At 44.5% G+C, this 24866-nt stretch overlaps 1 long non-coding RNA gene, 1 other non-coding gene and 1 pseudogene across 2 annotated transcripts; 1 reads left to right on the forward strand and 2 right to left on the reverse strand.

The window, feature by feature from the left end:
• Positions 1-844: 844 nt before the first annotated feature.
• Positions 845-917, reverse strand: trnat-ugu (transfer RNA threonine (anticodon UGU)). The gene has a single exon. It is a non-coding gene; the product is annotated as a tRNA-Thr (tRNA).
• A 6213-nt stretch (positions 918-7130) lies between these two features.
• LOC125450215 (uncharacterized) lies at positions 7131-24470 on the forward strand. The gene is made up of 4 exons (XR_009445549.1): positions 7131-7300; positions 10101-10249; positions 15388-15485; positions 20610-24470. It is a non-coding gene; the product is annotated as an uncharacterized LOC125450215 (long non-coding RNA).
• LOC132209471 (U2 spliceosomal RNA) lies at positions 24255-24431 on the reverse strand (annotated as a pseudogene).
• Positions 24471-24866: the final 396 nt, after the last annotated feature.

Here is a 24866-nt window from a genome sequence, read left to right on the forward strand (position 1 = left end):
CCAGTCTCCAGCTTCGTAAATCTTTCATCACACTTTGTGATTCAGACTCAAGGGAAAGCAAAGGATCAACTTTCTGATTGAGCAGAATAAGGCAAGGCACCTTTCCCTTCTTTTAGGCACGGGGAGATTGATTCTGATGCTCTCGGTGTCATTAGCTGATCTGAGACATCGAAATAGTCAGAATTCAGTGTAAAGATCAGGAATACAAGTAGAATCTCGGCTCTGGCACGATCGGATACTTGGGAACAGACAAGAAGTGGAAAGGCTCGAAGGGAGGTGGCCCTGGGTTCAGGAGAGCTGGCTTCTTGTGACATGGATGTCTCTGCAGTGGGTGGAATAAGACTCTTTCTGTGTCTCCACAATGCATGTCCCAGACTTTGTTTTGGAAAAGTAAAACTGGCAAAAGACAATTGCTCTTCTTGTGAAATCACAGTCTTAATTTGAAATTTCATTGCCCATCCTTGTCCTTTTAGACTGAAGGAAACTCTCACTGGGCTGATTCTGGCCGATTCAGAGTGAGTGTTGTCTTTGTAACCAGGAACCTGTTGACAGCAACAAAAGGGAGCATTCGGCGGCTGCCCGGGGTTTGTGCTCCTCCCCCATTGTTCATCTGCCACTCTGCAGTTTATACTGCTTCACCTCGCTCTTCCGACCAAACATCACTCTCACCAGCTGCTTCCTGCCATTCCGAATGGTCCGCCTCAAACACGTGGAAGGGCGAACAGGAACGTGGAATTTCAGGGACATTTCTGGCCTGTGGAGGAAATGATATAGTCATAATTTCAGATAATCTTTTCAGGGCACCTTTCAATCTTGGAAGCAGAAGATGTAGAAAAATTACCAAAGGCCCCAGTGAGACTTGAACTCACGGCCCCTGGTTTACAAGACCAGTGCTCTAACCACTGAGCTATGGAGCCAGAAATGCAGGTGCAGGAAGAGAGTCTCATGTATTAGAAATGACAAAGTATTAGATAACTGGAGATGATTACAATCAAGACGTAACAAAACCAAAACACAGCAGAGCGGCATCACATGCAGAAGGATGGGAGAATGCAAGGCTGAATCAGATAGTGTCCTGAGTGACATAAACAAATCTTTCCTGCTAGTCCAATGATTACAAATCAGTGCGTTCACTGTCATAGCCTGTTAATGGTTATCATTTACAGTTATAAATACGAAATATTGACTGATCTTTAGAAGCAGAATTACGAGACTGCTCAGTCAAAATCGATTCATTCCATGTTACAGTTCCACAGCAGCAATGCCAGCTGAAACTGCCTGGCATGCAATAAGTTTAAAACAAGAACAGAGGGGAGGTCAGGAAAAGTGAAGGGCAATGGTAGTTTGTGAGAGGTGACTGGAGGCCAAATGGAGCCAGGCTCAATGTGGGTGCTGAAGACTAGTCCTCACTGTTTACACTGGTATACAGATCACATTGGATCAATCACACAAGGATCCTCCTTCGTGTGTTGTCCTTTGCACATCACAACTCGGGTCAGTGCCTCGAGGGGCTCGGATACTTTTAATTTGGCAACTAACTCAGGTCAGTGCTGCACAAACTAAGCTGTGTCAGGACACTATTTAAACGGGCCACCACTCATTGCAATGACCCAGAACTATGCAGAAAGAGGAAGAACACCAATACAAAATCTTCGCTCTGAATGGATATCCCTGCAATTTCATCCAAAGGTACTGACTAAACAGCAACACGAAGAGGACACATTATGCCCGAACACACTGGACACACTGCCACACATCAGGAACATATCAGAACTGACAACTTCTATGACCACTAGGAATTACGGTAGCACACAAGCCCAAAGCCATGCTACGACAAACATTCTCCAGGATTAAAGACACCATACCCACGACATGCAGAACTAACATTGTTTACAAAATACCGTGCAACGATTGCCACAAACATTATATCAGACAGACAGAAAGGAAACTAGCCATCAGTATGCATGAACATCAGCTGGCAGCAAAATGATATGACAAACTTTCCCTAATATCAGTACACCCGGATAATGAAGGCCATCAGTTTAACTGGGACAACATAACTGTAGAAGTGCAATCCAAACACAGACACACATGGGAATTCCTAGAGGCATGGTTCTTAATCCATAATGCAGTTGGCAAACATATAGAATTGAACCCCATATGCAACCCATACAGAACAGAATGCACAATGACAGAAGTTGCTGGAACAGACCGGGCAGTATAAATTCCAAGTGGAGGAGAACAACATCGCTTCTTCGGAAGTCTCACTCATGATGTTACCTCGCATGGTGACGAAAAGTCTGAATGAAAACAAGCCAGCTGGGTGAGCAAGTTTACAACTTTACTTGTTAACTTTACTGTTTAATATGTGTCTCAGTGTCAATCTTTGTAATATTATACACACACTGTTCTACCCGCTTCTCCCGCTGTACACAAGGTTTCCCCACAAAAGGCAGCTTTATGTGGAACACAAGCGGTTTCTCCTGACAATGGGTACCGTTGCCATGAGTTGGGATATGAAATAGACAGTGAGCTGAAGTAGCCCCACACTCATGTTACTCATTTACCTTTCAATTTCAATTTTCAATTTCCAAAAGCCAGCGATCCAATCACTTCCACTGCTGGGAACCTGACAAAAACAGCGCTGGGCAGACATTCCTCTTCGGAAGCGTCTGTCAATTTGCAAGGGTAGAAAAGCTGTCAACTTCAGTCGAGTGAGAGAGAATACAATATTCCAATCTTCCAATTCAAAATCAGATGCCGTATCAATTACTCCACTGGCTCCACACGTCTTGCTGCAGCTTTCATCCTGTCGATTGCGATGTAATCAGGGATACTGGCGGAAAAACCATTTGCAAGGTGAATATCCTGCAAAATAATCACCGTCACTGCTGCACTTCAATGTTCCCCACTTTGTGAAGCGGTGAATGTCACTGGCAAACGAAACACATTAGCCCTCACGTGCCTGCTTCACTGTCACCTGTTTCTTTGCCACCTGTTTCTCTGCTGGAACTTGCCATTGTTTTATTCACAGTCATTGCAAAGTTCTGCCTCACATATCCATTTTTACTAAATTATCTCCTCGCAACTTAAAAACATCCCCTAGACTTGAAATCTCCCATCCTTGGGAAATGAAAACCACAATTCATACTATCTACATGTCTCATTATTTTATGAACTTCTAACAGGCCGCCTCTCAACCTCCTGAGCACCAGCGAGAAAAGTCAATATCTATCCAACCTTTCTTTATAAATCAAAGCTTCCGTACCAGGCAACATCCTGGTAAACTTCTTCTTTACACTCGCCAGCTTCATAATATGCCTCCTGTAATTGTGTGACAGAAACCGCACACTGTATTCCAGAAGAGGTCTCATCAACATCCTGTGCAACATCAATATGACTTCCCAACTCCGAAACTGAAACAATCGAGCAATGAAGGCTGCCGTGCCAAAAGACTGTTTAACCACTGTCTAAATGGGATGTAAACTTCAAATAATCATGTACCTGGATCCCCTAGGTCCATGAGTCGGCACCTTAACAGTGAGAGAAAGTCGGTGGGAGGATGAGGAATAGTTTTGAATTTCTTTGACCTCACATCTGAAGAAATTTATTGTACACATGCAGCTGAATAAGTTCAACAATTCATTCTCCATGAAGAACTATAAATGAACCTGAGCATTTTTCAATTAAAAAGTAATGTGAGACCCTCTCGAGTCAGAAGGAAGCCATCGCTGTTCTGTTCCTGAGCTTATATTACCCAACAAGCTCTGCATCATGTCCATATGAAGATGGATAAGGGAGAACCAGTGAATATAGTGTACCTGGACTTTCAGAAAGCCTTCGATAAAGTCCCGCATAGGAGATTGGTGAACAAAATTAGGGCACATGGTATTGGGGGCAAAGTACTGAGTTGGATTGAAAATTGGCTGGCTGACATGAAGCAAAGTGTAGTGATAAATGGGTCCCTTTCAGAATGGCAGGCAGTGACCGGTGGGGTACCACAAGGTTCAGTGCTGGGACCACAGCTGTTTACGATATATATTAATGATATAGACGAAGGCATTAGAAGTAATATTAGCAAATTTGCTGATGACACAAAATTGGGTGGAAGTGTGAAATGTGAGGAGGATGTTATGAGAATACAGGGTGAGTTGGACAAGCTAGGTGAGTAGACGGATGCGTGGCAGATGCAGTTTAATGTGGATAAATGTGTGGTTATACACTTTGGTGGCAAGAACAGGAAGGCAGATTACTACCTCAATGGAGTCAATTTCCGTAAAGGGGAAGTACAACGAGATCTCGGTGTTCTTGTACATCAGTCAATCAAAGCAAGCATGCAGGCCCAGCAAGCAGTGAAGAAAGCTTATAGCATGCTGGCCTTCATAACAAGAGGAATTGAGTACAGGAGCAAAGAGGTCCTTCTGCAGCTGTACAGGGCCCTGGTGAGACTATACCTGGAGTATTGTGTGCTGTTTTGATCTCCAAATTTGAGGAAGGGCATTCTGGCTATTGAGGGAGTGCAGCATAGGTTCACGAGGTCTATTCCTGGAATGGCGGGACTATCATATGTTGAAAGATTGGAGCGACTGGGCTTGTATACACTTGAGTTTAGAAGGATGAGAGGGGATCTGATTGAGACGTATAAGATTATTAAGGGATTGGACACTGTGGAGGCAGGAAGCATGTTTCTGCTGATGGGTGAGTCCAGAACCAGAAGACACAGTTTTAAAATAAGGGATAGGCCATTTAGAGCTGAGTTGAGAAAAAACGTCTTCACCCAGAGAGCGGTGGATATATGGAATACACTGCCCAGAAGGCAGTGGAGGCCAACTCTCTGGATACTTTCAAGAAAGAGATAGATAGAGCTCTTAAAGATAGTGGAATCAAGGGTTGTGGGGATAAGGCAGGAACAGGATACTGATTGTGGATGATCAGCCATGATCGTAATGAATGGTGGTGCTGGCTCGAAGGGCTGAATGGCCTGCTCCAGCACCTATTGTCTATTGTCTATTCATTCACCATATCCTGATACATGGACTTTGGATCACTCTCCAAAGGTATCAGTAACTATTGCGAATCCTCAGTTACATCTGGAGAATTTGTTGTTTGGCCTTTGTGAACCAGTGCAAGTCATGCAGTGAAGTTGCACTTGTAACGATGTTCGGTAAGGAGTTACCAAATGATCGTGAAAGAACAGTGATGTTTTCCAAAAGAACAATTTAAATGTTTTCACATTTTTGATTCAATCCAATGATCTGACATATTACACAAGGTTGTGACAAAACAATATTTGATACCAGTCACTTATTAGGACAAGTGACCCAAAACTGGCCAAAGAAGTAGGTTTCAAGGAATATCCTGAACGAACAAAGGGACTTTGAAAACCGGGATGTTTAGGGAGTAAATTCAAGAGCTTATGGCCTTGGAAACTGAAAACATGAAAAAGGTGGGAGAGGTAAAACCAGAAATCTACTGGAGGTTGGAAGTCAGGGAGAACAAATGTCTTGAAGGAAAAAGCAAAAGAACAGTAGATGTTTGAACTTAGTAACACAAGCAGAAATTGATGAGAAACTCAGCTTATCTGGCAGTGCTTGTGGAGAGAGAGCAACATTATTGTTTTGTGTCCAGTGACCCTTCTTCAGATATATCTCAGAGGGGTTTGCAGCTGGACGGACTATCAAAGGAACGAGGTGTGAAGACAAAATTTCAAAATAAGGATATGATTTTCAAAACCTTGGTGCTTTGCCACTCAGAAAATGTTTATGTTAGTGAGCACAGGATGGCAAAACTTGAAGATGTTAAAATCGGTGAGAATAAACACATGGGCAGCAGATTTTTGGATCATTTCAAGATTTCAGGGAAGTAGTATTAAGAAGCCGGCCGGGAGTGTGTTTGGGGAGTTAAGTCGAGAGGTAGCAAAGGAATGGATGAGAGTTTCAGCAGCAGATGAACTGAGATGCTGTTGAGGTTGAAATTGTATGTGGACTTTGTGATAATGAGTGTGGGGGTGAGTAATGTGGTTGGAAGCTCATCTTGGGATGAAATATTGCACCGCGACTGTGACCAGTGTGTTACCTGCCAGTTCCCAGGGGCAGGGATGGAGTCAGTGGCGAGAGAGTAGAATTTTGCTCAGAGCCTGGATTGATATTTTTCATTGTCTATTTATATGTGATCTACACCCCTTTTCAAACAGGAACGGACTTGGCAGCAGAACTAATTTGTGAACCAACTGTCAGCTTTATTGAAACAAAGTGTGGAGTTTATCTGTTATGAAGCAAACTACAGTGACAAACTCAGACAGCTACTTACAGTTGAACGTGGATTATACTGCTAAAGTCAATAACTAGGCAGTAGAGCCGTGATACAACAAATTGGAGTTTTTGCAGCCTCGGTCTTCAAACTTTTTTTTCTGCCTTGGGCTTTTATCTTCTGATTCTCCTTGCTTTCCATTGCACAGACCTTTCTTGAGAATCTCTTTTATGCTTGTTCTTTTTTGATTAACCTCCCTCTCTGCCCAATCACAGTTCATATGAACAACACTCACCTCACGAAACCACGTGATGTTCTTCATGTTCATAATTATTCCCTTTACATCTTACCTGAGGACTGCTAGACCTGTATTTATTATCCTTATTTCACCGCCATTTCTCTATTCGCTGACAGAGCGGTATCAAAAATATCTTTAGCTTTGAGCTTCCAGAAGCCTTTTCAATCGCGACTGATTAAAAAATAACAAAAGAACTGGGATGTTGTAAACCGGGAACAAAAACAAAGTTGCTGGAAAAGCTCAGCAGGTCTGGCAGCATCTGTGAAGGTGAAAAGACAGAGCTAACGTTTCGGGTGCAGTGGCCCTTCCTCAGAGCGACTTATCAAAACCCCAGGATCGCTAATGTAACAATCTTTCTCATCCAGTTCTCAGTCTCATTTGTCTCAAAATGCAACATTGTGACGACGATCATTTGCTTCTGACAATAACACAAAGCACTGCGCATGCTCAGCTCACAGTGAAGTCTGGCTGATTGATCAATGCGCGACCAATAGAAGCACAGGTGTGCCGTGCAAGACAGCGCGAATGTCGCCCAATCGGAATGAAGAGAGGGCGGGATCAGTGAAAACCACGTGATCATCCACGACAGCGGTCCAGAGTCGCTGAGATAACCGGAACTGCTGAGGCCGGAGAATTCGAGGTAACACGGTGTGCAGCTGGATGAACACAGCAGGTCAAGCTGTACCAGAGGAGCAGGAAAGCTAACGTTTCGGGCTTGGATCTTTCGTTGAGACCAAGATTTGTGCAACTGAGGTAAGAGCAGGCCGCGGTAAAGAAAGCAAAACGGCAGAAAGCTGGAGGGAAGTGATATTCGTATGGGTTTCGAAGTTTTACAAACAGTTAGTGCACGTCGGAAAACACACATTTGAAACTCCCAGACTCACGTTTGCAGAAAACAAATCAATGCCTCAGATGACGATAGGCCCCTGTGACCGTCACCATCTTTATTGGGGGCAATGATCCGCGGGGCGCATGCGCGACAGCTTTAACTTTGAAAGAGCCGGGGTGAAGCTGGGCGCATGCGCAGCCGCCTCCAGCTGAACGTGAGAGAACAAGGTGTGGATCTGGAGGAACACAACAGGACAGGCAGCATCAGAGGGGCAGGAAAACTGGCATTTTCGGGCCTACACCCTTCAGAAATGGGGAAGGGGAAGGGGATACTGAAATAAACAGGGAGAGAGGGGGAGACAGATGGAGAGGAGACAGACAAGTTAAAGAGGTGGGGATGGAGCAGGTAAAGGTGAATGGAGGAGGGGATAGATGAGAGGAAGAACAGGTTAGGGAGGTGGGGATGAGGAGTTGTTTATTGCGAACTGAGTGTAGGTGTTCTGTAAAGTGGTCCCCAAGCCTCTGCTTGGTTTCCCTGATGTAGACGAGGCCACAACGGGTACAGCGGATGCAGTATACCACATTAGCACCTGCATTTCCCCATGCGTAGAGCTTTTCAGCCATCTGTTATTTCCTGTCCTGCAGGTCTGACCAGGTCCCCTCTACTGACCCCCTTATGCGCTTAGGTGAACTTGTTCTCATCGTCAACAACTTCTCTATCAACTCCTCCCACCTCCTACAGACAAAGGGGATGGCCATGGGTACCCACATGGGCCCAAGCTATGCCTGCCTCTTTGTCAGAACAATCCCTCTTCCGTACACACACTGGCTCTGAACCCCACCTCTTCGTCCGGGGCATGGATTACTGTATCGGCACTGCCTCGTGCTCCCACGAGGAGCTCGAACAGTTTGTCCACTTCACCGACACCTACCACCCCAAGCTTAAGTTCACCTGAGCCATCTCTTAACACCTCTCTCACCTTCTGGACCTCTGTTTCCATCTTAGGCAACCGTCTAGAGACCAATATCCATTTCAAGCCCACCAACTCTCTCAGCTACCTAGAATACACCTCCGCCAACCCACTGCCCTCCAAAAAATGCCATCTCCTATTCCCAATTCCTTCACCTCCGCCGCATCTGCTCCCAGGATTCCACTCCCGTACGTCTGATGTTGTTTCTTTTCAAGGACCGCAACCCCACCCCCCACCTCTTTTCACCCGCAGTGATCGAGAATGCCCTTGACCATGTCTCCTGCATTTTTCCACAACTCCTAACTCGCACACCGTCCCTGCAATAACAACCGAAAAAGAATCTCCCTCATCCTCACGTACTGGATCCACCGCATCATCGTCTGACATTTCCGCCATCAGCAATACGACCCCAACACCAAAGACACTTTCCCTCCCCACCCTTGCCTGTTTTTCGGAGGGACCACACTCTCCATAAATCCCTTGTCCACTCCACACTCCCCTCCAGCCCCACCACACCTGGCACTCTTCCCTGCAAATGCAGGAAGTGCTACACTAGCCCCCACACCACCTCCCTCACCCCCATCCCAGGCCCCAAGAAGACTTTCTACATCAAGCAGATGTTCACCTGCACATCTGCTTAGTGGTATACTGCATCCCCTGTACCCGTTGTGGCCTCCTCTACATTGGGGAAACCCAGTGGAGGCTTGGGGACCACTTTGCAGAACACCTACACTCGGTTCACAATAAACAACTGCACCTCCCAGTCGTGAACCATTTCAACTCCCCATCCGTTTCCTCAGACGAAATGCCTATCCTGGGCCACCTGCAGTGCCACAACGATGCCACCCAAGGGTTGCAGGAACAGGAACTCGTATTCTGCCTGGGAACCCTGCAGCGCAATGGTGTCAATGTGGATTTCACAAGCTTCAAAATCTCCCCTCCCCCAACTGCATCTCAAAACTAGCCCAGGTTGCCTCTGCTTCCCTAGCCTGTTCTTCCTCTCTCCTATTCCCCCCTCCCACCTCAAGCGGCACTCCCATTTCCTGCCTACTAACCTCATCCCACCTCCCTGGACTGACCTATCACCTCCCAACTTCCCACCGATACTCACCTTTACCTGCTCCATGCTGGCCTCTTTGACTTGTCTGTCTCCTCTCCACATATCTTTTCTCTCCATCTTTGATCTGTCTCCCCCTGTCTCCCTATTTAGTTCAGAAACCTCTTTCCCCTCCCCCATTTCTGATGAAGGGTCTAGGCCCGAAACGTCAGCTTTCCTGCTCCTTGGCCTGCTGTGTTCATCCAGTTCCACAACTTGTTATCTTGGATTCTCCAGCATCTGCAGTTCCTATTATCTCTTATCCAAGAGAAATGTTTGTTTCTTCTGGATTTCTTTCTCAGAGTGTGGGATAATAGCAGCTCGCACTGCTCTTAGTCACTTCTGTGCTCCCTGATCACCTTTGTCGGTGTTTAATCTCTTCAGTCTCTAATGATGGATACATTTGATCTCTGTAGTGTATTACTGTTACTTCCTTATACCTTTTTTGTAAATAAATTTTCCACTGCTGCCCACCCCCTGACCACGTGCTGCTGTCTTACCAGATTAATTTTTGAATGGTATCTTTCACTGTCAGGCAATGTATTCCCAGAAAGAGAGTGCATTTTTCTTCCATTTCAGACCACCAAATTCGGCAGCATTTTTATTCTGTTTCATTCATTTTGCACTTCTGCAACATTTACTGTTTCTCCTTCCACAGATACCAGCGATCGTTGCCGAAGCCCTGTTGCCTGTTGAGAAGTTTAACCTTCGTGTCCTGCTGCAGTTTGTATGATGAAGGTGCTCCCACAATACGGTCATTTGAGAAGTTACAGATCATTCATCTAGCAATACTGAAGAGCTAACGGTGTATGTCCAAATCAACAAACAATTTGTATTTGATTATCATGTGTTATAATTTCACAAAAATATTATCAAGAAACTTTTATCGTAAGGCCATATTAGGTCAGGTGACCAAAAAGTAACTGAATTTGCAGGTTTTCATGACTATCTTAAAGAAGGAAAGCAAACCTAAGAGGTTTATCATGGGAATTCCAGACCATGTTGCCTGGCAACTGTAGAAACAGCCTCCAATAGTGAAGGGATGATTAAACGCATTGTTGGAGTCTGGAACTAAATGAGTTATCGAAGTCTTGAAGGTTGTGTGGTGCAGGGAGATAGGGCTCATCACAGCCAGGAATGAAATCAAGGATGAGAATTTTAAATTGTTGCTTATAAATAGGAGCCTTTGTGGGTCAGGGAGCACAGCAGTGATGGTGAACAGGTCTTGGTACAAATGAACTTGTGTGCAGCAGAATTTTAGGTATTCTTGAGGTTACAGGGATGTTGAATGTGGGAGGCCGACTGGCGGTGAGTTTGGACAGTTAAGTCTAGAGGTAACACAGGAATAGATGAGAGGTTCAGCAGATGAGCTGAAACTAAGGTGTCACTGTCGGGTCATTTCCACTGAAGTGGAAGTAAGTGGTTTTTGTGCAGGACTCTGCAGTTACCCTCACCTCACCTCAGGATTCAGCTGTTTGTGAATATGTGGGTCAAGTCTGTAATAAGATCAGGAACCGAGTGCCCGCCGTGGCCCAAACTGCGTATCACTGAGCAGGTTACTGCTGAGTAAGTGCTGCTTAATAGTGCTGTTGACAACACCTTCCATCACTTTACTGATGATAGAGAATAGACTGCTTGAGGGGAAATTGGTGGGGTTCGATTTGCTGTGTTTTTGTGCTGAACAGACCTGGGCAGTTTTCCAAATTGTCAATAGATGCCAGCGCTGTAGCAGGACTGAAACAGTTTGGCTTGGCGCTGGCCACCTCTAGAGCACTAGTCATCTGTACTATTGCCAAAGTGTTGCCAGGGTGTGTAACCTTTCAGTCATTTATTAATATTATTTGAAATGAATCAAATTGGATGAAAACTCACATCTGATGTCGGGGACCTCTGGAGAAGGTGAGATGGATCATCCAATTGGCATTTTTGGCTGAAATTTGCTGCAGTCTTATCTTTTGTGTGGATAGGTTGGGCTCCTCTGTCAGTAAAGATGGGGATTTTTGGCATGCTTCCTCGAGTGAGTTGCTTAATTGTCCATCACCATTCTCGACTGGGTGTGGCAGAACTGCAGAGCTCACATCTGATCTATTGGTTAGGGGTGGCTCAGCTCTAACGCTTGCTGCTTATGCTATTTGGCATGCAGATAGTCCTGTTTGGTAGTTTTGAGGTTGGCACCTTTATTTTTAGGTAAGCCTGGTGCTGCTCTTGGCATGCCCTCCGATACTATCCATTCAACCAGTGTTGATCCCTGGGATCAATGCTAATGGTTGACTGTAGGATATGCCGAGCCACGAGGTTACAGACTGTGCTGGATTAAGTTCTGCTGCTGTTGATGTCCCACAAAGCCTCATAGATATCTGGTTTTGAGTTCCTGTGTCTGTTCCAAGTCTGTCTCTTTCAACCGAAGTTTGTGCCACCCAACGCAATGGTGGGTATTGTATCAGTGATAATGGGAACTGCAGATGCTGGAGAATCCAAGATAATAAAATGTGAGGCTGGATGAACACAGCAGGGCCAGCAGCATCTCCTCTGATGAAGGGTCTAGGCCCGAAAAGTCAGCTTTTGTGCTCCTGAGATGCTGCTGGCCCTGCTGTGTTCATCGAGCCTCACATTTTGTTAGCATGCAATGGGGGTATTCTCAAGTTTAAGATGAGGCTTTGTCTCCACAGGACTATGCGCTGGTTGCTGTTATCAATCCTGTCATGGACAGATGCATCTGCAGCTGGGAAATTTGTGACAATGAGACCAGCTATGTTTTTCCCTTCTGTTGGTTGTGGCACCAGCTGCTGCAGTCCCAGCCAGGCAGCTTTGTCCTTGAGGATCCAACCAGCTTGATTGGTAATCCTGCTGCTAACTACTCCTGATGGTGGGCATTGAGTACAAGCAGTGCCGTTCACACTCTGTGCTTCCTCCAAGTGCTGTTCAACATGGAGTTTTTTTTTTCAATTAAAATTCACTCTTGGGATATGGAAATCACTAGCTGGACCAGTGTTTATTGCCAGGAAGGCAGTTAATAGTCAACCGCATTGCTGTGGGTTTGGAGTCACATGTATTGCAGACCAGGTAAGGATGGCAGATTTCCTTCCCAAAAGGATGCAAATGAACCAGATGAGTCTTCCCTGAAAATCAGCAATGGTTTCATGGTCATCATTAGACTCGTAATTCCAGATAATTACTTAATTCAAGTTTCGCCATTTGCCATGGCAGGATTTGAACCCAGGTCCGCAGAATGCTATCTGGGTCTCTGGATTAATAATCTAGCACTAATACTGCTGCCAATTTATCAACCGAGGAAGGATGATACGTGGTAACGAGCAGGAGTCATGAGACTTCCAGGCGTCGATGTCGAGTTCTCTCAGGACAAATAATCCGGTCAGAATAGCACTGTGTTGCCACGTCTGCTGGGTCTGTCCTCCTCGTGGGACAGGCCGTCACTGAGGACAGTGGTGATGTGTTGTTGTCTGTAAGGTTAGTTTCCATGAGTCTGACGCTGTTTCTTGTCTAGACTTTGAGTCACCTCTCCAAGTTTTGCTGCTAGCCCCCAGATATGAGTAAAGAGGAGTTTGTGGGGTCAATAGGACTAATTCTGCAGGTGTCTTTCCTCGTGCTTTGGTAGATGCCAAGTGGGCCACCCAGCTTCATACCTTTGTTGATATTTTGCAACTGAGTGGCTTGGTTGGCAAATTTCTTACCCTGAAGGACATTAGATTTTTTTGTTTTTGTTTTCTGCCATTAGCAGTGGTTCCATGGCAACCAGCTGATACTAAATTCCAGTCTTTTTTTAAATTGAATTCAAATTCCACCATTTGCTGCGATGGGATTCGACCCAGACTTCTGTTGTACATTTTAATATCGTAGATAAAAGTTAATATCACCAATGCAGGCTTTGTTTCTTTGCAAAACGCTGTCCATCATCCTATCTCCTCCATCCTCCCCTGCAACAGCAAGTGAGGGAGACACATGGAGTTTCTATGTCACTAAGATTGAGACAATCCAATCAACTGCCTCTGCTGCTTCCCTCTCTTCCACGAGCCCACCAAACCAAATTGCCTGACGCGTTGCTCCTCGTTTTAGGCTTAAACTTGCATCTTTGTCCAGTCTCATGTCAAGCCTTATCAGAACTTATCCTAGCCCTTTTTCCTATTCTCTTAAACTCCAAATATTCGCTCTCTCGCTCTTTCCCCCACGCATGCCAATTCGCAGATATTGTTACTTGTTCTGTATGCTTCTCTTTTCTGGTTATGTCCTTCTCACCCATTCTGTTTAAAACGAATGTTTGACCTCACCGTCATTGGAAAATCCCACTCCATCTCCACTCCTGCCTGAAATCAATGTCGTCGTTGTCCCTCAAGGGTCTATCCTTGGTCCATCCTGTTTCTCACCGACATACTGCCAGGAGGTGAGGTCTTCCACAAGCACTGTCAGGTTTTGCATGTATTCTACAATGTACAGATCTAACTCCCCCGTCATCACTCTCCTTTGCTCCACTGTTACTCAATTATAAAACTGCTTATCATACTTCCACTACTTGATTAGCTGAAATTTCCTCCAATAACACTTTGTGATAGTTAAACACGTTCCTGCAGTTATTATTACAAATTACTTTTCTTTACTACTGTACTGAATCCATCCCTCTCGCTGGGAACTGTCTGAGGTTGAACTGCAGTCTTCTCAATAATGTTCTCACATCTGGCCTCACGATGAACTTCCTAACATACATCTTCTCAATCACATGTCAAAAATTTCAATCTCTAAAATGCTCCTCCTCTCCACCTCACTCCAGCTCATTTGTGACCGAAACCCCTTACCCATGTCTGTGTTGCCTTAAACTTGACGATTCCAAAAGAGAACCCTCTATTGTCTGCCTGATGAGGAATCTGCTCCCACGATGGGAAATATCCCTTCAGCATTTATCCTGTAAACCCACTTAAGAATCCTATATTTTTAATTAGCTCGTCTCTCCATCTTCAATAATCTAAATAGTAGATTCCAGGCCTGTTTAGTCTTGGCTTAAATGATAGTCCCTCCAAACCAGTGATCATGCTAGTCCATCTTCTCTGAAATGCCTCCAGTGAAGTGATATACTTGCTCAAATAAGTGGACCAAAAAAGCTGCTCGCATTCCTCCAGATGTTGTCTTGCCAGCAATTTGTACATTTGTCCTTAGACTTGTATTCCAAACTCTCATACTACAAACACCTTGACATAAGGGATAACATCCCATTACCCTCACGGATTACCCGTTGCAACTGTGTGCTCGCTTTGTGTTTCCTGCACAATTATTCCTGAGTCCCGTTGTGTTACAGTTTTCCACAGATTTTACCTTTTTAAATAACACTGTATTCTTTGGTTGTCTCCTCAAATGAACAACTTCACATTTTCCCACAGTTGTACTCCATTTGCCAACTTGTCGCCCATTTATCAATGTCTCTCCATAAACTGTAACCCTCGTGGAACTTGACTGTTATCCCCTTTTTTTATGTGATCCTCCCTCGTTCTTTTTGTTGGGAGCACTGGGCAACATGGCGCATATGTAATTGCTATCTTTTTAAGGGACATTCTTTCGAATGACCAGAGGCTTACTGTCCATTGCTCAGAATCGAGACAACTTGTCCATCAAGTTGCATCAGCTTTTCCGGCCCAAAATCTCATTGTGGCAGTGCAGCAGCACAGAAGGAAAGAAAAGGAAGCGAATCCTGCTGCCTGCATCTCACTAACTCTCAGGCATTCTTTGCCATGTGTCAAAAACCTGCTGATCTGTTTAGTGACATGAAGCCCCAAGGTGGAAATTCCTAGAAACCCCAATACATTTCCCCCTGAATCAACTGCTGACCCCCACAAAGGATAATGTGTAGCAGGGACAATGCACGGTTATCCTCGGCCAGGAGGAGGGGCTGGTGTGAAATTCGAACCGGACTGACTGCATTTTATGAATTTGTGTTACAGGATATTACAAGTGGACTTTCAGGTGGGAGTCTCAATAGTTGTAGCACCAAACTCTGACAGAATTACTCGATTCATCAGGACCTGGATATTCACATTATGTGAGTATTGTGTTCCTGCTCATTTCCCATTTGCCACGTAAAATTTTTCTTTTAAATCACCCCATTCTCTCAATAGATCGTCCCTTAAACTTTCAACATACGTCGTGTAATCATTTGCCTGGTCAGTTGATGAGTGGGTGTACGTTTTATCATCGTAATGTATATCTTTTGTAAACATCTCTGTCAAAGGTCCCCTCAAAACCCTTTGTTACAAGGAGAATAATCTCAGTTTCCCCAAACACCTGATTCCCCAATGACTGACTGCTGTCGATAAGGCACTCATCCGGCTTGTGTTGAAACATTTTCCACTTCCCTGCATCAGTGCAGCCCTGACAATATGAAAGAAAGTGAACATCCTCCAGATGAAGCACTGTCAGAGTGGTGTCCCATCCACCACATTCAACATTCAGCATTCCCCTCTACACCACCGAGGCAAAGTGGCATCACTGTGCCAAAGGTAAAGTCACTGTAGTCCTACCTGACCATAGGGCTGGCTTAACCTGAAGATTACCACACCCCAGGCGAGGGGAGAGGTTGAGAAGGAGAGTCCATCTATTGTAGATGGATATTCTCAATATGTACCAGCAACGCCCAAGTCACATGAAAGAATAATGTTTAAAAAAAACAGCCCTAACCATGCAACTAAAAACCCTCTTCCTACAAACCATTCTGTAAAATCTCCTCTGTCCCCTATCAGGGTCCCTCCCGTCCTTCACAGTGTGTGTGGGATCTTTGGTTTGCACAGACTCAGCTCGTCTCTGCTCCTGTCTGTGATGTCATCATTCTGTGACAATGGCACTGAACCTCACTGTCTGTGAGGGTGGTGGGCACAGAGATCCTCATAGCGTTTAAGGCATATTTAGATGCCCACTTGTGATGCCAACACAGACAGGTCTATGGGCCAACTGCTGGAAAATTAGATTAGAATAGTTAGGTTGTGGTTTTTAACCAGCCCAGGCTGGATGGGCCACAAAGCCTTTTTCTGGACTGTAGACCTCCGAGACTCTTCACGTAGGAAGATGCCCAGCAATATTTCAAGCCATTTCAGAAAATGAGGTATTAGAATGAATAACTCATGATTGCTCAGTGTTTTCGGGAGAAAAGTGAGGTATAGAGATGAAGTGGTTTACCAGGAAGTTCTGGAGCTTGAATCCCAGGAAACTGCAAGTGCCACCATCAAGTGGAGGAATAAAAATGGGGCATCATCATTAGGACTGTATTAGAGGAAGGGACATATTGAGATTTGTGAGGCTGGAGAATATTAGAGACAGGAAGGGTTCTGAGAGTGGAGAAGATTTCAAAAGTCGGGAAAAGTGAGGTTGGAGGAGGTTACAGAAATGGTGAGGATTGAGAGGCTGGATTAGATGTCAAACAAAGTGAGGTTTGTGAGGGTAAAGACAATTACAGCGCTGAAGAAGTTTATATGTATTGGATGAATTTAGAGACAGGAGGGCGTTGAACAAAGAACGAAGAAAATTACAGCACAGGAACAGGCCTTTCAGCCCTGTAAGCCTGTGCCAATCCAGATCCTCTATCCAAACCTGTCACCTATTTTCCAATGATCTGTATTCCTCTGCTCCCTGCCCATTCATGTATCTGTCTAGATACATCTTAAATGACGCGATCGTGCCCACCTCTACCAACTCCGCTGGCAATGCATTCCAGGCACACTCCACCTGCTGTGTAAAGAATTTACCACACATATCCCCCTTAAACTTTCCCCCCTCACCTTGAAATCTGGAAGAGATTACAGAGGTGAGGTTTGTGAGACTGGAGGAATCTACAGAGATAGTGAGAATTCAGAGGCTAGAGAGGGATTCCAACGACAGGCAGGTCGTGAGGCTGGAAAGGGATTTCAGGAATGTGGAGGGTGGTGAGGCTCGAGGTGATGGCTGCAATAGTGCAAGTAGTGAGGCTTGAGGGTCATTCTCATGATAGGGAGGGTGGTGATGTTTGAGATATGATTCCTGCGATAGAGAGGGTGGTGAGGCTTCAGGGCAGGTTATCGTCTTAAACAGCACGTGGAGAGCAGCAGTTACAGAAAGTGGTTCACCACCACCTTCTCCAAATCAAATAAAAATGGGCAATCAATATTACTCTGGGCAGCAAAGGCCACATCCCATAAGTAAATTAAAATTATGGGTTTCTGGTTGGAGAGAGCTAGAAGAAGCTGAGAGAATTCTCCTTGGGTCTGATTAGCAATGATTTTGTCGAGTAGTAGATTTGTTTCCAGGATGTTAGTTTGCAGAGAGAGAAAAAATATTAACATTGTGTCAACGTTGGTAACTGCAGAATACAACACTCAGATAATTGGCAAATAATGCAGGGTGAAAATGTGAAGGTTACTTGACTCAGCAAGTTCCCAGGACCTGGAACAGACTGAATGGGAGCTGGATGCAGATTTAGCAGTTATGATCAAGAGAGAGTTGGGATTAACTTTTAAGGCATGATCAAGAGGGCGTTGGACAAATGGCAGGGGAATTGGGTCGGATTTGCAGCACCTCTAGAATGAGAGTGAAGCCTTTGACAGGGTTCCACATGGTAGACTGATGAGTAAAGTTAGATCACATGTGATTCAGGAAGAGCTTGCAAATTGGGAGCAAAATTGGCTCATTTGTAGGAGAGAATGTGGTGCTGGAGGATATTTTGCAGAGTGGAGTTCTGTAACCAGCTGTGTTCCACAGCAATCGGTACAGGGTCAACTTCTTTGTTTCTCGTTAATATAAATGATTTGGAAGAGAATTTAAGGGACAAAATTAATAAGTTTGCAGGTGATACTAGAAATGGTGTTTATAGTAGTTAGTGAAGGTTATCTAAGATGACAACGAGATCTTGATCAATTGGCTCAATGGGTTGAGGAGTGGAGGATGAAGTTCAATTTGAATAAATGTGAGACATTGTAATTTGGGAAAATGAACTAGTGTAGGACTTACACAATTGATGGTTGCACCCAGGGTAGTGTTGTGGAACAGAGAAATGATGAGATTCAGGTACATGCTACTTTGAAGTTTATGGAGACAGGTAGACAGGCTGGTTAACAAGTTGTTTCGCACACTTGCCGTCATTGCTCAATCTTTGGAGTCTCGGAGTTGGGATGTAATGTTGAGATTGTACAGTACATGGTGAAGCTTCATGTGAGGTATTGTGTGCAGTTCTGGTCACCCTGTTACAGGAAGGATGTTATTATTAAACTGGAGACAGGTCAGTAAAGATATGCTGGGATGTTGCCAGGAATGGCGGGCTTGATTATTAAAATAGACTGCCAAAGCTAGGACTTTCCTCACTGGAGCATAGTAGGTTAAGGGATGACCTTGCAGAGGTGCTTAAAATCATGAGGGCACAGATTAGATGACTATTAAGGGCTTTTTTTCCCTAGGATTGGGCAATTTCAAGACAAGGGGACACGTGTAAGATGAGAGGAGAAAGACATATTTTAAAAAAGATATGACGCTGAGATAGTAAATAAGTATTTCACACGAGTATTTACTGCAGAGAAGGATATGGAAGCTAGAGAGCTTGGAGACATAAATAATGAGTCGTGAAAAGTGTCCATATTACAGGGGTCTACCTGCTGTACATCTTAAACTGCATAAAGGTGGATAGGTCCCTGGCACCCGATCAGGTGTTACCCACAAACTACCCACAAATAGAGGGGGTGGTCAGGCTTCAAGGCTTTTCCCTTTTGATGTCCTGGAACATGGACTACGGCTGGGTCATTTGCTGAGATATTTGCATCACTGATAGACACTGCTGAAGTGCCAGAGTGGCTAATGTGGTGCCATTCTTTAAGGAAAAGCCGGAGGACCATCGACCGTTGAGCCTGATGTCAGTGTTGGGTAAATTGCTGGAGGGGATTCTGAGGGACTGGATTTGCATGTGTTTAGAGAAGCAAAGACTGATTAGGGATAGTCAACATGGCTTTGTGAGTGGGGAATCTTGTCTCACTAACTTGACTGAGTTTTTTGAAGAAGTGATGAAGGCAAAGCAGTGGACATTGTCTATCTGGACTTTAGCAAGGCATTCACCAAAGCTCCACATGACAGACTGGTTCGCAAGATTAGATCAAATGGAATCCAGGCAGAGTTAGCTATTTGAAACAAAATTGGCATGAAAGTAGGAGACAAGATCATGGTTGGGGGTGTCTATTTTTTCAGTCTAGAGGACTATGAACAGCAGTGTGCTGCAAGGATCGGTGCTGGGTCCACTGCTTTTTGTCATTGATATAAATCATGTGGAATGCATATTGGAGGAATGGTTAGTAAGTGTGCAGATGACACAAATTGTTGTAGACAGCAAAGAAGTTTGCCTCCAAGTACAATGGGAACTTAATCAGATGGGTCGATGGGCCGAGGAGTGCCAGAAATCATTTTAGTTTGGAAAAATGCGAGCGATCGCATGATGGTAATGAAAATCAGGGCAGGGCTTAAACAGATAATGATGAGGCCCTGGGGACTGTTACACAACAGAGACTCCTTGGGGTGCAGGTGCACAGTTCCTTGAAGCTGGATTGCAGGTATAGAAGGTAGTGACGATGATATTTGCTATGCTTGCATTTATTGGTCAGTGCATTGAGTGTAGGAGTTGGGAGGTCATGTTATAGGCTGAACAAGACATTGATTATGCTGCGTTTGGAATACTGTTCAGTTCTGGTCTCCCTGCTGTAGGAATGATGCTGTTAAACTTGGCAGGGTGCAGAAAAGATTTACAAGGATGTTGGAAGAGTTGGAAATTTTGAGCTGTAGGGAGAGGCTGAATATGCTGGGGCTGTTTTCCCTGGAGCATTGAAGGCTGAGAGGTGACCTTATAGAAGTTAATAAAATTATGGTGGGCATAGGGTGAGTAGCCAGTTTAAGCTGAGAGGGAAAGTTTTTTTTTAAAAAGGGAAAGTGAGTGGTGCCTGTGTGGAATGACCTGCTAGAGGAACTGGTGGAAGCTGGGACAATTATGACATTTGAGAGACATCTGGATGGGCATGTGAATAGGAAGGGTTTAGAGCAATATAGGTCAAATGCTTGCAAATGGGATTAGATTAATTTGGGATATCTGGTCAGCATGGACAACTGGGACCAAAGGGATTGTTTCGTGGTGTACAACTCCGACTAAGCATTTTTGTTTTCATTTCAGATTTCCGCAATTTTACTTCTGCACTGTTCTTAGTCTTTCGATCCCTCTGAAAGACTGAGTTACAGATCTATACACTGCCTGTCCATCCTCCCTGGATCTCCCACCTTCTTTCAGTTTTGTGCAAACACTGACTGGATCCCTTACCTGGAGGATATTTATTTATGAATTTGTTCTAATGATAATCCATCATATTCCCCAAGTATCGCTCCACAAATGTCCAGAGGATTTCTGTTTCACAATCTGCGTGTGTTCTTCTGGTTTCTCACTCACTGCACTTGTTTTCTGTCTGAAAGCTTAGTCTACAGTTGGAGAATTCAAACAGGAACACATCCAGATCTGACAGTCACTTTGTTTATCACAACTCAATTACCTCAGGATTTTGAACACTGAAGGAAAAAGCAGCACTCGCAGTGGGGAGAAATGCATATGGTCTGTGAGGATTCATCTGAAATGTCCTTACACCAGCTCAGTGACACTGGGGAGAGACCATTCACCTTCTCTAAATGTGGGAAAGCATTCACTCAGTCACCCAAACTGTTAACACCCCAGTGAGTTCACAAAGAAGCACAGTTGAAGGGTTTTGCTGTCACACTCAATATCAAATGAACTATGGTTTTGGGCTGTTTGTACTGATGTTACTGATCCCTGCTCAATTAAAGGTACTGGTATTGTGGATAAAATGTTAATATCAGTTGTGTATCTGTCAGGTAGAGCTTGGAAATAGTCATGTTGTCATGACACATCGATACATTCACACTGACGAAAGACTATCCACCCGCACGGTATGTGAAAAGGGATTTCCTGGTTCATCAGGACTGGTTAACTAGCAGCAAATTTCTGAATAACTGTGAGGTTGGTTTTTGATTCTCCTTTTAGCTATGTACAAACCATGTTTTTTGGGCTTGTTTCTGGAGTCCATAGGATCCCTCCGGTGTGGAAGCAGACCATTTAGCCCATCAAGTGCGCACTGAACTTATGAAGCGTGTCCGACCCAGACCCTGCCTGCGTGGGTTTCCTCCAGGTGCTCCAGTTTCCTCCCACAGTCCAGAAAATATGCAAATTGGGTAGATTGATGATGCTAAATTTCCCATAGTGTCACGTGTGCAAAATGCAAGGACAGAGTAGGGTGTGAGGCTGGGTGGGATGCTCTTTGGAGGGTTCGTGTGGACTCGATGGACGAATGGCCGTCTTCCACACTGTAGGAATTCTGTGATGATCTCGATGGCCCTTTATTTGTTGGTTATGCCTGGTCATTATGTCTGCACACCTTTACAATTACAGATTCTATTGATCTCCACGGACATGTTTCAATTTTTAATAGATATTTGTTTATTGGAAACAATGCAATCTTTCCTTTTGATTTTTATCCACAAAATGAAAGTTTTAAATCGAAATAAAAGATTGGGATGAGTCCTGTACTATAATCCCTGATTGGGAAAATGCAATCGGCTATGAAACCTGGTGACCATTGTGACTCTGTCTGGGGGAAATGCAGTCTCCTCAGATCCTTACCTGTTGTCCATAGCAGTGATGGATCTCATGATGAATACATAAACCAAGACATTGTGTGATATCTAGTGTATATTTTCTATTTATTCTTCTGTCTATTACTCCACAGAGACTGAGATAATGGTCTGGGCACCGAGGTTTGAAACCCACCATTCCACATGGTAGAATTTGAGTTTAAACAAAAAATTCTGAAATAAGAATCTAATGATGACTGTAAATCTGTTTTCATTGTTGGAAAAACCTATGTCTTTTAGGGAAGGAAACTGCCATTCTTAGCCAGGGATATCAAGATCCCATGAATGAATTTTTAAAAATTAATTTTTAAAAAAATCTCCTGCAAATACACTTATCTGTCTTAATTTATTTGACAACCGACAGTTCAAACTGGTTGGTGGTCACTTTCACTTTTGATAAAGTTGTGGCCATTTCATGGTTGAAACAAAAAAAAATGCAATGATTGGAACCACAGTTGTTCTCATCAAAGCATGCATTGTTCCTACGTGTTTGAAAAAAAAACCTCATCTCACTTATGAGCCAGAAATCAAAGTTGACCAGATCCTGATGCTGTGTACCATGGAATTGAAATTCTTCACCGTCTTATCCACTTGTGTCGCTATTTCAGGGAGCTATGGACTTGAACGTCCCAAACTCATGAACACCTTGAGAATTTCATCAAACTTGCCCCCAATGGCAGGAATGGACTGGGTCAGCTTGGGTTGAAGATCATAATTCAGGCTCAACAAATCTACTGGAGCATTTTGAGGATGTAATTAGTGGTGAGTGTGGCCACCTCTCTGCACTGTAGTGATACAGATCCCCTGATCCTGCTTGTCCCAAATGGCTGATATTGAATGATTCCTTGGACATGCTGTGTCAGGATCTCCTGACTGAATCCTGTCTCCCTTGCCCTGACCGAGAACTGTTTCTCTGAGACTTTGCGACGTGACCGTTTGGTCGAAACATATGTTTGTTGACACAGCTGCTGACCAGCCCTTGACTGACTGTTGGTAATAACAATGCTAAGCTGCCTGGCTTATGCCTGTGATAAGCACCAGGCAAGACAGGAGCACTGTGAGACATTAGGTTCTAGTTGAGACGTCAAAGTGCAAAAATGCCAGGGAAAGGCAGAGATATTGTGGCAGAACATGTCTCAGGTGCTGAAAAGTTTGTAGAGTTCTGACAGCAAGAATGCACTTTGTGCACAGGCAATTCTGCATCTTGATGTAGCATTTTTATTTAACTTCTGGCTCATTTCGCTAAATCTGCAAATATCTCTTTGTCTGGCTAATGTGAGTAGTGGTAATCTGATTAAACTCAAAGGCCTTGACTTGAGAAAAATAAAACAGTCACATGCACACTTGTTTGGTTGCTCTTGCACTCAACTGAAAAACGTGCGTTTGTATACACCATATCCTTTTGTGGCTCAGTGTTTCCAAAATCTCTAGTTCAATACATCCCAATTCGTCATCATCAAAGTCAAAACGAGTGAATATTTCGATAGCTTCATCTTTTTTTTCTTCTGAAATGCTATTTGTAATGAGGTAGTGGTGGCAGGCTATTTTCTTTTACTTCTGATGCATTGCGTGGATTTTCAGGGATAGTGTTGGTGGGAAGATGCAGCAGGTACCAGGGATGATGCACTAACATTCAGAGCAAGTGCTGAACATGCAGAAAAGGAGAGATTAACAGGTACCTTGGAACAAGCATAGTTGGAGAAGGTTGGGTGAGAGTACTGAGAGAAAGCACTTTGGTGGCAGCACCAGGACATGTGTTTGATTCCAGCCGTGGGTGACTGACTGCCTGTGTGGAGTTTGCACATTCTCCCTGTGTCTGTGGGTTTCCTCAGAGTGCTCCCACAGTCCAAAGATGCACAGGTTAGGTGGATTAGCCATGTTACATTGCCTGTAGTGTTTAGAGAGAGGTAGTTCAGGTGGGTTATAGATCGGGCTGGGATGCTCTGAGGTTTGGTGTGGACTTGTTGGGTTGAAGGGCTGTTATGGTTCCGGAGTGTTGAGCAGATGGTGGAGAATCTGAGATAACAGGCCAACTAGGACTGAAGGAACAGGAAGTCTGATGTCTCAGGCCGAGACACCCTTCCTGAAGTTTTGATCAGGCTGTTTTTTAAACTTGGTTTAATGAGACTGCACCAGTCCTGGAAACACTGCAATACCAGGATGATGCGTGGAGAGGATGGAGCAAGACCCTGTTCCAATTCCTGCTCCAAAAATCAGTTTAACATAGGGTCCTTAAGTAAAGGACATGTCCACATATTAAAGCTGATAAGAACAGATTTTTCTTTATTTGAAAAAATATACTTCATTCACAAGATGTACAAAAAATAAAACATGTTTATACACCTACCCAGTCATGCAAGCTGCTCCTGGTTACCCAAGGGGCTACGTACACCAAATAAAGGGAAAAAAACAAAACAAAGCAAAAGCAAAACAAAAGAAAAAATACCCCGGCAGTCGTCTTCCCCGCACAGTTCCCGTTGGCCCCCTGACGAGCTGGGGAAGGCGCCAGCTGGGCCCAGTTACCAGATAGGGCCCTTGTTTCTATTCTGGACGAGGGGTTTCATACGGCGGTCTTTCCCCACCGCACCTTGGCGGTAGCTTTCCCAAGCTTTCGTGTGTCCCTCAGCACGTAGTCCTGAGCCTGGGAGTGCGTCAGTCTGCGAAACGCGGTCGGGGTCAGTTCTTTCAGCTGGCAGACCAGCAAGTTGTGGGCAGACCAAAAAGCGTCTTTCAC

This window comes from Stegostoma tigrinum, unplaced genomic scaffold (genome assembly GCF_030684315.1).
Source record: "Stegostoma tigrinum isolate sSteTig4 unplaced genomic scaffold, sSteTig4.hap1 scaffold_98, whole genome shotgun sequence".
NCBI lineage: Eukaryota > Metazoa > Chordata > Chondrichthyes > Orectolobiformes > Stegostomatidae > Stegostoma > Stegostoma tigrinum.